At 35.5% G+C, this 16,311-nt stretch overlaps 1 long non-coding RNA gene across 5 annotated transcripts in view; it reads left to right on the top strand.

Annotated features, from left to right (window-relative positions):
* LOC147583103 (uncharacterized) overlaps positions 1-16,311 on the top strand; it is a 623,699-nt gene that overhangs the window by 165,794 nt on the left and 441,594 nt on the right. The window lies entirely within an intron of this gene.

Here is a 16,311-nt window from a genome sequence, read left to right as displayed (position 1 = left end):
CTGATTTTTTTTAAATCTTTTAAGGACTTTTCCTTAATATTTCCTTTTCAGGGAGTTATTTCCAGACTGCCCTACCTAAGTGCCTCCGCTAGTCCAGAGTCATACTCTCATATCATTCTGTTTAGTTTCTTTCCATCACTTATCCCAATTTGAAATCATCTTGTTTATTGCCTCTCTCCTATATTGCTAGATTGTAGGCAGTCTTTCTGTAAATTCAAAAATAGTCTTAAAAGTTTTTTTTAAGGTGATTAGACAAAAAATGCTTTAAAATGAATTGATATCACAAAGAAACTTAGGAATTTGCAGAAGTCAAAAATGAAATAAAAGCAGGAGTTCCTGGATTCATTGTGATTGCTGCATTAGTGGAATGGTGTCTTTGCTCTTTTCTGGTAAATTACTTTTATGTTGGGATGAGATGTTGAGAGTTTGTCTGCTCTGGGCCTCTTGTGCATCTTGTCTTGCTGAGTCTTGCTAGACCAAAAACACCAAAATTGTAAGGCCTTTATTGACCAACTTCTTTGTTTTTTTCTCCTGAACATAATCTTGAAAAGTAAGGTTTTTGTCCATACTAGTTGTCCCTCTGGACAAAGAAGTCTTGATTTACAAATCTCTTGCTATAAAAAATAGTGAATTGTCTAAACTCAGGCTTCATCTCCCGTAGCACATCCTCACAAGCCCTCCTTGTGGCTTTTTGTTTTGGGGTTCATTGAACCACAATAGCAACTAGACTGATAATCCTTATGTTGTTTTTGCTCTAATCTCTTTTCTGTGACCCGAGAGTCTTGTGTCTTCTTGTCAGCTTTTTTGGCTTGTATAGATACTTTGGCAGGCATTCTCTTGGTTCTTTCCCTCTTCAACACTATCATGTTTACTTAAGTGCATAAAATCCCAACAAAAGAGTGTCAATTTCCAATCCTGTCTTTTCCTCATAAACTCTGATTAAATATGTTTGGCCTTCTTAGTATATTCTTCACTTTTTTGTTTCTTGTTTTTTTTTTTTTTTTTAACTTGTATTGCTTCCATCTCTGGTTCCCTGTGTCCCATTGTCTCATTTACTAATTATCTTTTCATTTGCTTTTCTTATGCTCGCTTAAATTGTCTATTGTATGTTACATATCAACAGTTATGATTTTTTCCTAGAAATTCCAGTTCTTTTTTCAAATCTGCCGGACATTAAAAAAATTATTCCTTACTCATGTTTTCAAGTTCATATTTTATTTTAAATACTTTTAAACACATTTAAAGAAAATTTTTTAATGTTTATTTATTTTTGAGAGACAGAGTGCGAGTGGGGGAAGGGGAGAGAGAAGCACAGAATCCAAAGCAGGCTCCAGGCTCTGAGCCGTCAGTACATAGCCCATTGTGGTGTTTGAACCCACGAATGGTGAGATCATGACCTGAGCTGAAGTTGGACATCTAACCGACTGAGCCACCCAGGTGCCCCTGAACACATTTTAAAATTGTTTCTGATAATTCAGTAATTACCAGAATAACTCTGAAATATCAGAATAATCTGAAAATATAATGTCTGATAAAAATATATCTGATTCTTTGAGGTTATGTAACATGTGTTTTCAGCTGTTTCTTCCTCATGGTGCCTTATTTCTTCATACATTTTGTAATTTTGGAATGTAAGTACATGTTCAGTTTGGTCTGATTCAGTGACCTGACATGAGATAATTCCTGTAGAAAAGGATTTGAATTTCCTTCAGCCAGGTACCCTGAAAAACCCCCAGTCTGAGGCCCTTTAAATGAATTATCATTAAGGATGCATCTGTTGCTAAAATTACCAAGAGTGACTTTTGGCTCCCTCAGTACCCCAGAATTCAAAGTCTGGGAGGAGACAGAAAAGTTTTCTGGCTACTGACTTTTGCCAGTAGGTACATATTCTAAGTTCATCATTTCATTGAGATTGTAGCATTGAGGGTCTTTACCTTTTCCTAATTATTGTCTCACGATGTCCTTCATGTTCACTTACAGATTGTTGTACTATTATCTTCTTTCTTCCATTATACATGTAGGGCTTTTCTCTTTTTCTTCTATTTTTACAGTTCTAGCTTGGAAGGTTAGCATATGATTACTATTTTTTTTTTGTTGTCATTGTTACCCTTAAATTTTAATATACATTCTTAGCAATATCTTACTCTTTCTGTCCTCATTTAGAATAACATAAGCCCATTAGATCACTATAACTGTAAATCTTCTCTTCCTATTTTCCATGTATTTTTATTTAGCATTTTAAGTGCTACCTTTTTTATGAAAATAAACTTTTATTTATTATTTTTTTAATGTTTATTTTTGAGAGAGAGAGAGAGCAGGAATGGGGAAAGGGCAGGGAGACAGGGGGACAGAAATTCTGAAACAGGCTCCACCCTGACAGCAGAGAACCCAACACAGGGCTTGAACTCATGAACCTTGAGATCATGACCTGAGCTGAAGTCGGACACTTAACCTACTGAGCTGTCTCATTAAACTAAACTTTTTTTTGGATTTTTATTTAGCTTATTATTTTTAAAAATTTACACCTAAGTTAGTGAGCATATAGCGCAACAATGATTTCAGGAGTAGATTCCTTAATGCCCCTTACCCATATAGCCCATCCTCCTTCCTAGTTTAATATACACAGAGAAAAATAGACTTAAGGTTCCAGCTCAGTGAAGTTTGCAAAGATTTTACAAAGTGAACACAGCTGAGTAATCACTACTAAGATCAGAAATAGAATATTTCTGAAGTAGAATAGCATTCTGGAGACACTTGTATACTCTCTATCATTACCTCTCTCAAAGGTAACCACAGTTTTGACTATTGATTAGCTTGACTAAGTTTTGGTTTTGAACTTTATTTAAGTAGAATAAATAAAAAAAATGTAATAAATGCTCTTTTGTGTTTGGCATCTTTACTCAGTATTATTTGTGAGGTTTATCCATATTTTTGTATGTGACAGTGGGTTGTTTATTTTATTGTTGTAAAGCGTATGAATATATTTATCCATTTTAATACTGAGGGGTATTTGGATTGTCTCCAGTATTTAGCTGATACTAATATCAGCTATTCCAGTATGATACTATTGATGCTATGAAAGTGCTATGAAAATTTTTACATATGTCTTTGGTTGCATATATGTGTGCATTTTTCTGTTGGAGTAGAATTACTATAACATAGGGAAGCATATGTTCAACTTACCAGACTTTGCCAACCAATTTTTCAAAAGTGATTATTCCAATTTACACTCTTACATAAAGTGTTTGAGAATATCAGTTGCACCAGATCGTTGCCAATATTTGGTATTTCCAGTCTTTTTCATTTTAGCCACGGTGGGTATATAGTTGTATTTCATTGTGCTATTAATTTGCTTGTCCCTGATGAATAATAACATTGAATACCTTTTTAAATACTTAGTAGCCATTTGCTTATCTTTTGTTTTGAACTCTATTTTAAAGTGTTTTGCCTGTTTTATATATTGTGTTTTTTTAATCATTGATTTCTTGAAGTTTTATATATATTCTGTATACAAGTCCATTTTCAGATGAATATGTTACAAATATATTCTCCTAGTTAGTGCCTTGCCTTTTCATTCTCTTAATGGTATCTTTTCATATCAAGTTCTTTATTTAAGTAATCCAGTTTATTATTTTGTTTTGTTTACATAGACAAACCAACATTTTTATCTTCTAGAGAATTCATTGTCTTACCTTATACATTAAGGTCTACAATCTACCTGGAAGTGATTTTTTTTCTCCATGATGTTCAACATGGGTCAATTTATTTTATTTTTTAATTTTTTTAGTGTTTATTTCTTTTTGAGAGAGAGAGAGAGGCAGAGAGAGAGAGAGAGAGAGAGACAGAGAGACAGCAAACAAATTGGGGTGGGACAGAGACAGAGAAGGAGACTCAGATTCTGAAACAAGCTTCAGGCTCTGAGTTATCAGCACAGAGCACGACGTGAGGCTCAAACTCTGGAATTGTGAGATCATGACTTGAGCCGAAGTTGGACGCTTAACTCTGGAATTGTGAGATCATGACTTGAGCCGAAGTTGGACGCTTAATGGACTAAGCCACCCAGGCGCCTCCAGTTTATTTTTTGAGTACGAATATCCAATTAATCCAGCTTCATCTTCTTGAAAAGGTCTTCCTTTTCTTCTCTGTGCGATAGTGCCATCTTTTTCATAAATCAAGTGCCTGTATAAATGTAGGACTATCTCTTCTGTTCTTTGATCTTTTTGCCTGTCTCGCACCAATACCACAGTGCCTTAATTACTCTAGACCAATTTTGTTCTTGTATTATTTAAGAATTTCTGAAATCATTGTTTCAATCTATGCTAATTTGGATGTAAATTTTAAAAAATAAAAAGTAAAATTAAAAAAAATTTTCTGGTTATTCTTGCCCCTTTATGTTTTCACCTAAATTTTGAATTATCTTGCCAGTTTAAAAAAAAAAAAAAAGTCATGCTAGGATTTTGATTGGAATAAAAAATCATTAAATTTGTAGATCAGTTTGGGGAGACTTGAAATCTTTACCAAATTGAATTTTTCAGTTTATGAACATTAACATATCCTTTAATTTATTTAAAACTTCTTTGCTCTCAATAATGTTTTATATATTTCTTTATAACACTTTCACCTTTTGTGCCATTGTCGTCATGCCACCTTGGATTTTTTTGTCTCTCCCCATTTAACCATTTTTATATATTTTACATAGCTAATTGGATCTACTAATCTACTTACTAATTTTTATATTCTACTCTTTCCATCTGGGATCAATTTCTTTCCTATTGAATATGTCTTTTAGTATATCAGAAAGTGTTCATAGTGTGTTTGCCAAAAAAATTTTTTATTTTGGCTGTTCTGTGAATTTCTTTTTTACCTGGAATTATAATTCTAGTTTTAGCAGTTATTTTTCTTTTGTGTTTTGAAGACATTTCGTTGCCTTCTGATTTCTTTTGATACTAATAAAAAGTGTTCTGTCCGTTGGAAGCATGGACACACCATGTATCTTTTTCCTGCAGATACGATCGTTTAACAATATCCTTTTATACTTGATAGTTTTCAGATACTTTATATTCTTTAAATTCCATTAAATTCTCTGTGTTTTGTTTTCATCACTTCTGCTAAGTATGTGGTGGTTTTCTCCAATCTGAGCATGTATTCTTTTAAAAACATTTTTCATTTTGGAAAAATCTTAATACAGTATTCCTTTAAATAATGATTCTCCTTATTTCTCTGTTTTCGTATTTCAGAATTCCTATTGGACATTGAATTGTTTCCTCTGAATTCACCCTCCATGACTTTTAACCTACTTTTCATATTTTCTATCTCTTTAAATTATCGTGTGGTATTCTGGATAATTTTTTCAATTATAACTTCCATTTACCTTATTTCCTCTTTAGCCTCCTATTCTAGTTACTAACCCAACCATTGAATACATCCATTAGTTTTTTTTTAATTTAATTTAATTTTTTAAATTAAATTAATTTTTTAATTAAATAAGCAATTTTTGGAATTTCTATTTGACCATTTTTCAAATCAGTCTGCTATTTTTTCATAACTAATTGCTTTATAAAAGTTTGAGTTCTTTGTTCATCCTTTTTTTGTTGTTGTTTTGAAGGAGAGAGAGCATGAGAGTGGCAGGGAGGGGCAGAGGAAGAGAGAGAGAAACAGAGACAGAGAGAGAGAGAGAGAGAATCTCAAGCAGGCTGCATGCTTAGCTTAGTGTGGAGCCTGATATGACTATTTCACAACCTGACCTGAGCTGAAATCAAGAGTTAGTTGCTTAACCAGCTGAGCCCCCAGGTGCCCCATTGTTCATCTTTTTGAAATTTATATGTACAAATTAAAATTAACTTTTCAGGTATATTATTTAATTTTATTCAGATCTTGAAATTAGAATTTTCCTGTTTGTATTGTTTTGCATCCTTCTTCTTGCTAGTATTCATTTTTAACAGTGGTTAATTTTTTTTTTTCAACGTTTTTATTTATTTTTGGGACAGAGAGAGACAGAGCATGAACGGGGGAGGGGCAGAGAGAGAGGGAGACACAGAATCGGAAACAGGCTCCAGGCTCCGAGCCACCAGCCCAGAGCCCGACGCAGGGCTCGAACTCACGGACCGCGAGATCGTGACCTGGCTGAAGTCGGACGCTTAACCGACTGCGCCACCCAGGCGCCCCAACAGTGGTTAATTTTATTGGAGAACTTGTGTCATGCAATCTAGAAGCATGAGTCTGGTGGTATTTTATTCAGTTCTCTGCTCCTGGAAATCTGTTTTCACCCATGCTGGGAATAGGTAACAAATTTTGATGTTATCAAATGATATCAAATTTTGATGATGCCTAAAGAACCAGAGGACAGAATTTCTCTAGTTCCTATTCATGGGCAAAGAAATGTTCAGTTCTGAAGAACTGAAATAATATTTGGGCTTAAAGTTCACCTCTCTACTTAATATTTTCCTGATACCTCTGCTGTGTTCATGTGCAAGCTTTAAATTCTTAGCCCTTGCCCTTAAGATCTATATACTATGATCCTATATATACTATATACTTTGATCCAGATGAACTATTTGACATTTGCTTCAAATTACTGCTTTGCATACTTCTTGTTTCTGGAACATTGGGTTCTCCATTCTTTTTTTCCTTCTTTCCTTCCTTCTTTTGACCATATATTAGAAATATTTTTAATACATTTTATCTAACATTTTTATATGTTTGGAGCATGACATGTCAAGCATATTGATCAGATGTCTTATCCAATGTTCTTCATATATAGAAAACTAAGTGTTGCAGTAGATAGCATCCTATCTCTGTAATTATTCAATAATGAATTGTGTATTTTTTGTTCTTAGATTATGTCACTATTTCATTAACTACTTTTTTATATTTATAAAATTATGAAAAATCACATATGTTAGACAATGTGTTAGTATCTGTATTGCATGAATAATGTTCACTCTCCTAGACCTTATTGTCTAGTTGGGGAGAAATGCAGAAATAAATACTCATACACATAAATGACAATTACAGGATGGGGAACTGATTTTATATTGCAGAGTTTTTCAGGAAAACCCTGTCTCTGAAAGTGATATTTAAGCTGATGAGAAGGAACTCACCATCTTAAAGGGTAAGAAAGAACATCTCAGACAGAAAGACCATTGTCTATAAAGGTAGGAGAAAACTTGATACCTCTGAAGAACTGAAATAAGACCAGTATCATTGGAGTGTAGTAGGAATGGGGAGACTTCCATTGGTGAAACTAGGAAAAATTGGGAGTCAGGTCATTTAAGACCTGGCTGACCTTGTAAGGAATGAGTTTTGTTCTGAACACAATGGAAAAATTTGAAATGGTTCCACATAAATGGTAGTGTAATCTTACAAAATCTCACTTTGATTGCTATTTGTAATAGAGTTGAAGGTGGGGGAAAAGGAAGAAAAAAGTTAGAAAGTTGTTTCAGGGGTCTAGGCAAGATACACTAGTGACTTGGACTAGAATGGTAAAGATGAATAGAAGTAGAAAGGAGAGGAGAGAAGGAGAGAGGAGAGAAGTAGAAAAGGGAGTAGAAAGGCATAATATTAGCTAATATAAAAAATTCTACAAGTGATAAGAATGACATCTAAGTATGCATCTCTCTGAAGCTTGATTGAAGGGTCAATGTTAGCATATATATTCAGGGGATTTTAACCTGGGCTTCAATCAAAGGGCTTTCAAAACTTTTGAGATTTGAATTTTGAGTCTATGGGCCTATGTGAAGTTTTCTAGGGAGATGGTACAAACCTCTTATTAGATTCTGAAAGGATGTATGTCCCAGATACCAAGAACTCCTGATTTAGGGGAATTATTTATAAATATTTTTTCTCTAAAATAGCCTTTTGATTAGGATTTTCTGATAAGATAATTAAAAATTATCAAGAACCCCTTGGAAAGAACCTAGAACAAATATGTTTTATATAGGCATGATATTAAAAATATTTAACAATAGTATTTCACTGGCATATACTAATCCAAATAGGTAGAACAATCAGAATGGATACTGGTCATAATAAATAGCTGTTTCATTACTGGTGTACTGCAGCCAGATTCTATATTGTCAGTTAAAGGAAAGATTTAATTGTTACCAACCATGAAAAGTGTAGCATTAAAATCCACTCATAAAAATTGAGGTACAATACCTACATACAGGGTAAACCCATCCCTCTTTATGGTAGTAGGTCACAGTTCCATATTGAGTAGCTTATCTTATAAAACAATTTTGCTTTGTAGAACATGAAAACTGGTTAAAAATAGTGTAGATACTAAGAAGGTATACCATTAAAATCAAACAAGCTATGGCTTTTTTTTTTTTGATATTTACATTCTGTAAGATTCACCCAACAGAGTAAAAAGTGGACTCAAATAACTGAAATAATTTAAAAATAATGAAAAATAATTTTAAAAGAAGGATTGAAAATAGTTTCCAAGCTTTGTTCTGAGAAGATATGTAGTAAAAGGCAATTAGAGCACATGAAAAAAAAGTTATGCTAGATATAATTTTTCTTTATCAGCTCTAGAACCTTCCAATACCTTGAGAGGTGTTGAGGTCTTATGTCATTAAAGTAGTACAAGTAGGTTTGTTTTACAACCCAAGCAAATTGAAAAAAAATATGTAACAGAGAAACTGAAACCAGACACATGTTTTAAGACTCTACATCTCAGACTAATAGAAGGAAAGACTAGCCTGAATTCATAAAAAGCCTGAATAATAGGCTATTTCTGAAGACATATATTCTTGTTTTTCTTAGGTACACACAGTTATTTAAACAATTTTTCTCAAACCATTTTAAGCAGAACTCCTATGGGTCTTTATTTAAAGATTTAATGAGACTGACTTGTAATTAAGAGCATCCATATATATAAATATTTGTTAAAAATCTATAAATAATTATTCTTAGGTTATTTAGGAATCTAATGTCATCTCCCAAAATTTTGTTTATATTGTTAATTTGATTAACAATTGCTTTTTCATAGCATATGCCCCAGTTTTAGTGATCATAAATCTTACATTAGTATTGTCCAAATTAATGAGATTTGACTATTCTTAAAAATGAATTCCTTTTAAATGAAAACAATCTCCATCTACAAAAACTGATGAAACATTAATCTCTAGGAAAACATTTTTGGCATAATACTTGTATAAACTGTCTTGGCTGGGGTAGTTAACTATGTAAGCCATGTGAACTTAAGCACACCTTTCCTTCCAAATATATATTTATATCCATTCATTTATTCAATAAATATTAATAATGGCCCTTGGGTGACAGGCACTATTCTGAGTACTGAAGATAAAGGAGTGGACAAAACAGACAAACTTTCTACTGTCATTGAATTTACATTCCCAACTCTCTAATGAGAAAAGACAGAAAATAAGCAAGATAAGCAAATGAAAATATTATGTTAGATGGTGATAAGGGCTAAAGAAATAAGTAAGGTAAGGAAGGGGAAGAGCAAATGTGTTTAGAGGATAAGGAAAGGACTCACCAACAGGGTAAGTGAGTAAAAATTTAAAGGGGGTGAGACAGTGAAATATATCAATTCTTAGGGAGGAACATTCTAGCAAAGGAAACAGCAAGAGCCAAGATCTTGAGATGGTAGCTTACTAGAAATGTTAGAGTCATCACTAGGGGGAGGGTGAGTGAGAGGAAAAGGCAATGGGAAGTGGGATCTAGAGGAAACTGTGCCAAATCTCATGGGGCTTTGTAGACCTTTATGACTGTGGTTCTTGCTCTGGCAGATACGGTTTTGAAGGGTTTAGAGTAGTCCATGGACATTACTTGCTTATAGTTCTAGAGAAACTACCATTATTGCTATGCTTCAAATAGACCAAAGAGGAATAAATGGAGGAACCAGAGGGATCAATAGGAAAATACTTCCATAATCAGGAGTAAGACAAAGGTGATCTGGTCATGGTAGAAGCTGTGAAAGGCGGGAGAGTTAGTTGGATTATGATTATATTTTGAAGGTAGAATGAACAGGATTTTTCTTACGGGTTAGATGTTAGATGTGAGAGTAAGAAAGGAGACGAGAATGATTGTAATATTTTAATAATAATCTTTCAGTTTTAGAATAGTGTTGGAATTACAGAAAAATTATAAAGAATACAGAGTTTCTATATATGTACACCCACTTTCCCATATTATTAACATCTTAACTATTTGTATTGTGCATTTTTTACAATTAATGAACTGATACTGATATATTTCTATTAACTAAAGTTCATACTCTTATCAGATTTCTTTAGTTTTTGCCTAATTTCCCTTTTCTGTTTCAAGATCCCATCCAGGATACTACATTACATTTAATTGTCATGTCTCCTTAGACTTTTCTTAGGTGTGACAGTTTCTCAGACTTTCATTGATGACCTTGGCAGTTTTAAAGAGTACTGGTTAATCTGAAGAATGTCACTCTTGGGACATTGGTTGGGATTGGTCTGATGTTTCTCTCATGATTAGACTGGAGTTACACGTTTTCCAGAGGAATACCTCCCGTTTTGGGGAGGAATACCTCCCCTTTTGGGAAGGTACAGTGCAGTTTTCATTACATTATCTCAAGGGTACATACAGTGAACTGATTTATCACAGTTGATGTTAAAATTAATCATTTGGCTAAGGTAGTTTTTTTTTAATTTCACTACTGTAAAGTTATTCTGTTTTTTCTCCCTTTCTGCACTATACTCTTTGGAAGAAAGGCACAACAATCAGCCCACATTTAAGGAGTACGGACTTATGCCTCACTTCCTTAAGGGTTGAGTATCTATACAAATTATTTGGATTTCTTCTCTATGGGATATTTGTCTTGTATCTCTGTTTATCATTTATGTATATCAGTATGGACTCATGGATATTTTATACTTTGGATTAAACTCCAATAATACCTGATTTTTTTGTTCAGTTGTTTCAGCATTAACCATTGGGAACTCTTTCAGTTGTCTACTAGTCCCTTTGACATACCACTGTGTGTGTGTGTGTGTGTGTGTGTGTGTGTGTGTGTGTGTGTAGGTGGGGGAAGAGAGAGAGCAAGTGAGAGAACACTTTCTTAATTTTTGACACTGTAACATTCTTTAGGCTCATCTTTTATGGTTCTTTCTCCAGTGCAAGGATCAGCCATATCTCCAGTTAATTCTTTTTTTTTAATTTATTTTTTATTTTTTTAATTTTTTTTAATATATGAAATTTATTGTCAAATTGGTTTCCATACAACACCCAGTGCTCATCCCAAAAGGTGCCCTCCTCAATACCCATCACCCACCCTCTCCTCCCTCCCAACCCCCATCAACCCTCAGTTTGTTCTCAGTTTTTAACAGTTTCTTATGCTTTGGCTCTCTCCCACTCTAACCTCTTTTTTTTTTTTTTCCTTCCCCTCCCCCATGGGTTCCTGTTTCTCAGGATCCTGTTTCTCAGGATCCACATAAGAGTGAAACCATATGGTATCTGTCTTTCTCTGTATGGCTTATTTCACTTAGCATCACACTCTCCAGTTCCATCCACGTTGCTACAAAAGGCCATATTTCATTTTTTCTCATTGCCACGTAGTATTCCATTGTGTATATAAACCACAATTTCTTTATCCATTCATCAGTTGATGGGCATTTAGGCTCTTTCCATAATTTGGCTATTGTTGAGAGTGCTGCTATAAACATTGGGGTACAAGTGCCCCTATGCATCAGTACTCCTGTATCCCTTGGATAAATTCCTAGCAGTGCTATTGCTGGGTCATAGGGTAGGTCTATTTTTAATTTTCTGAGGAACCTCCCCACTGCTTTCCAGAGCGGCTGCACCAGTTTTCATTCCCACCAACAGTGCAAGAGGGTTCCCGTTTCTCCACATCCTCTCCAGCATCTATAGTCTCCTGACTTGTTCATTTTGGCCACTCTGACTGGCGTGAGGTGATACCTGAGTGTGGTTTTGATTTGTATTTCCCTGATAAGGAGCGACGCTGAACATCTTTTCATGTGCCTGTTGGCCATCCGGATGTCTTCTTTAGAGAAGTGTCTCTTCATGTTTTCTGCCCATTTCTTCACTGCGTTATTTGTTTTTCGGGTGTGGAGTTTGGTGAGCTCTTTATAGATTTTGGATACTAGCCCTTTGTCCGATATGTCATTTGCAAATATCTTTTCCCATTCCGTTGGTTGCCTTTTAGTTTTGTTGGTTGTTTCCTTTGCTGTGCAGAAGCTTTTTATCTTCATAAGGTCCCAGTAATTCACTTTTGCTTTTAATTCCCTTGCCTTTGGGGATGTGTCGAGTAAGAGATTGCTACGGCTGAAGTCAGAGAGGTCTTTTCCTGCTTTCTCCTCTAAGGTTTTGATGGTTTCCTGCCTCACATTCAGGTCCTTTATCCATTTTGAGTTTATTTTTGTGAATGGTGTGAGAAAGTGGTCTAGTTTCAACCTTCTGCATGTTGCTGTCCAGTTCTCCCAGCACCATTTGTTAAAGAGACTGTCTTTTTTCCATTGGATGTTCTTTCCTGCTTTGTCAAAGATGAGTTGGCCATACGTTTGTGGGTCTAGTTCTGGGGTTTCTATTCTATTCCATTGGTCTATGTGTCTGTTTTTGTGCCAATACCATGCTGTCTTGATGATGACAGCTTTGTAGTAGAGGCTAAAGTCTGGGATTGTGATGCCTCCTGCTTTGGTCTTCTTCTTCAAAATTACTTTGGCTATTCGGGGCCTTTTGTGGTTCCATATGAATTTTAGGATTGCTTGTTCTAGTTTCGAGAAGAATGCTGGTGCAATTTTGATTGGGATTGCATTGGATGTGTAGATAGCTTTGGGTAGTATTGACATTTTGACAATATTTATTTTTCCAATCCATGAGCAGGGAATGTCTTTCCATTTTTTTAAATCTTCTTCAATTACCTTCATAAGTTTTCTATAGTTTTCAGCATACAGATCTTTTACATCTTTGGTTAGATTTATTCCTAGGTATTTTATGCTTCTTGGTGCAATTGTGAATGGGATCAGTTTCTTTATTTGTCTTTCTGTTGCTTCATTGTTAGTGTATAAGAATGCAACTGATTTCTGTACATTGATTTTGTATCCTGCAACTTTGCTGAATTCATGTATCAGTTCTAGTAGACTTTTGGTGGAGTCTATCGGATTTTCCATGTATAATATCATGTCATCTGCAAAAAGCGAAAGCTTGACTTCATCTTTGCCAATTTTGATGCCTTTGATTTCCTTTTGTTGTCTGATTGCTGATGGTAGAACTTCCAGCACTATGTTAAACAACAGTGGTGAGAGTGGGCATCCCTGTCGTGTTCCTGATCTCAGGGAAAAAGCTCTCAGTTTTTCCCCGTTGAGGATGATGTTAGCTGTGGGCTTTTCATAAATGGCTTTTATGATCTTTAAGTATGTTCCTTCTATCCCGACTTTCTCAAGGGTTTTTATTAAGAAAGGGTGCTGGATTTTGTCAAAGGCCTTTTCTGCATCGATTGACAGGATCATATGGTTCTTCTCTTTTTTTTTTTTTTTTTTTGTTAATGTGATGTATCACGTTGATTGATTTGCGAATGTTGAACCAGCCCTGCATCCCAGGAATGAATCCCACTTGATCATGGTGAATAATTCTTTTTATATGCCGTTGAATTCGATTTGCTAGTATCTTACTGAGAATTTTTGCATCCATATTCATCAGGGATATTGGCCGGTAGTTCTCTTTTTTTACTGGGTTTCTGTCTGGCTTAGGAATCAACGTAATACTGGCTTCATAGAATGAGTCTGGAAGTTTTCCTTCCCTTTCTATTTCTTGGAATAGCTTGAGAAGGATAGGTATTATCTCTGCTGTAAACGTCTGGTAGAACTCCCCTGGGAAGCCATCTGGTCCTGGACTCTTACTTGTTGGGAGATTTTTGATAACCGATTCAGTTTCTTCGCTGGTTATGGGTCTGTTCAAGCTTTCTATTTCCTCCTGATTGAGTTTTGGAAGCGTGTGGGTGTTTAGGAATTTGTCCATTTCTTCCAGGTTGTCCAATTTGTTGGCATATAATTTTTCATAGTATTCCCTGATAATTGTTTGTATCTCTGAGGGATTGGTTGTCATAATTCCATTTTCATTCATGATTTTATCTATTTGGGTCATCTCCCTTTTCTTTTTGAGAAGCCTGGCTAGAGGTTTGTCAATTTTGTTTATTTTTTCAAAAAACCAACTCTTGGTTTCGTTGATCTGCTCTACAGTTTTTTTAGATTCTATATTGTTTATTTCTGCTCTGATCTTTATTATTTCTCTTCTTCTGCTGGGTTTAGGCTGCCTTTGCTGTTCTGCTTCTATTTCCTTTAGGTGTGCTGTTAGATTTTGTATTTGGGATTTTTCTTGTTTTTTGAGATAGGCCTGGATTGCAATGTATTTTCCTCTCAGGACTGCCTTCTCTGTGTCCCAAAGCGTTTGGATTGTTGTATTTTCATTTTCGTTTGTTTCCATATATTTTTAAATTTCTTGTCTAATTGCCTGGTTGACCCACTCATTCGTTAGTAGGGTGTTCTTTAACCTCCATGCTTTTGGAGGTTTTCCAGACTTTTTCCTGTGGTTGATTTCAAGCTTCATAGCATTGTGGTCTGAAAGTATGCATGGTATGATTTCAATTCTTGTAAACTTATGAAGGGCTGTTTTGTGACCCAGTATATGATCTATCTTGGAGAATGTTCCATGTGCACTCGAGAAGAAAGTATATTCTGTTGCTTTGGGATGCAGAGTTCTAAATATATCTGTCAAGGCCATCTGATCCAATGTGTCATTCAGGGCCCTTGTTTCTTTATTGACCGTGTGTCTAGATGATCTATCCATTTCTGTAAGTGGATTGTTAAAGTCCCCTGCAATAACCACATTCTTCTCAATAAGGTTGCTTATGTTTATGAGTAATTGTTTTTATATACTTGGGGGCTCCGGTATTCGGCGCATAGACATTTATAATTGTTAGCTCTTCCTGATGGGTAGACCCTGTCACTATTATATAATGTCCTTCTTCATCTCTTGTTACAGCCTTTAATTTAAAGTCTAGTTTGTCTGATATAAGGATGGCTACTCCAGCTTTCTTTTGGCTTCCAGTAGCATGATAAATAGTTCTCCATCCCCTCACTCTCAATCTAAAGGTGTCCTCAGGTCTAAAATGAGTCTCTTGTAGACAGCAAATAGATGGGTCTTGTTTTTTTATCCATTCTGATACCCTATGTCTTTTGGTTGGCGCATTTAATCCATTTACATTCAGTGTTATTATAGAAAGATAAGGGTTTAGAGTCATTGTGATGTCTGTATGTTTTATGCTTGTAGTGATATCTCTGGTACTTTGTCTCACAGGGTCCCCCTTAGGATCTCTTGTAGGGCTGGTTTAGTGGTGACAAATTCCTTCAGTTTTTGTTTGTTTGGGAAGACCTTTATCTCTCCTTCTATTCCAAATGACAGACTTGCTGGATAAAGGATTCTCGGCTGCATATTTTTTCTGTCTAGCACACTGAAAATCTCGTGCCAATTCTTTCTGGCCTGCCAAGTTTCAAAAGAGAGATCAGTCACGAGTCTTATAGGTCTCCCTTTATATGTGAGGGCACGTTTACCCCTTGCTGCTTTCAGAATCTTCTCTTTATCCTTGAATTTTGCCAGTTTCACTATGATATGTTGTGCAGAAGATCGATTCAAGTTACGTCTGAAGGGAGTTCTCTGTGCCTCTTGGATTTCAATGCCTTTTTCCTTCCCCAGTTCAGGGAAGTTCTCAGCTATTATTTCTTCAAGTACCCCTTCAGCACCTTTCCCTCTCTCTTCCTCCTGTGGGATACCAATTATGCGTATATTATTTCTTTTTAGTGTATCACTTAGTTCTCTAATTTTCCCCTCATACTCCTGGATTTTTTTTTTAATTTTTTTTTCAACGTTTTTTATTTATTTTTGGGACAGAGAGAGACAGAGCATGAATGGGGGAGGGGCAGAGAGAGAGGGAGACACAGAATCAGAAACAGGCTCCAGGCTCTGAGCCATCAGCCCAGAGCCCGACGCTGGGCTCGAACTCACGGACCGCGAGATCGTGACCTGGCTGAAGTCGGACGCTTAACCAACTGTGCCACCCAGGCGCCCCACTCCTGGATTTTTTTATCTCTCTTTTTCTCAGCTTCCTCTTTTTCCATAACTTTATCTTCTAGTTCACCTATTCTCTCCTCTGCCTCTTCAATCCGAGCCGTGGTGGTTTCCATTTTGTTTTGCATTTCATTTAAAGCGTTTTTCAGCTCCTCGTGACTGTTCCTTAATCCCTTGATCTCTGTAGCAAGAGATTCTCTGCTGTCCTCTATACTGTTTTCAAACCCAGCGATT

Source organism: Puma concolor, chromosome A2, assembly GCF_028749965.1.
Source record: "Puma concolor isolate L17-30 chromosome A2, mPumCon1.1.hap2, whole genome shotgun sequence".
NCBI lineage: Eukaryota > Metazoa > Chordata > Mammalia > Carnivora > Felidae > Puma > Puma concolor.
This window is presented reverse-complemented; position numbering and strand designations above follow the sequence as displayed.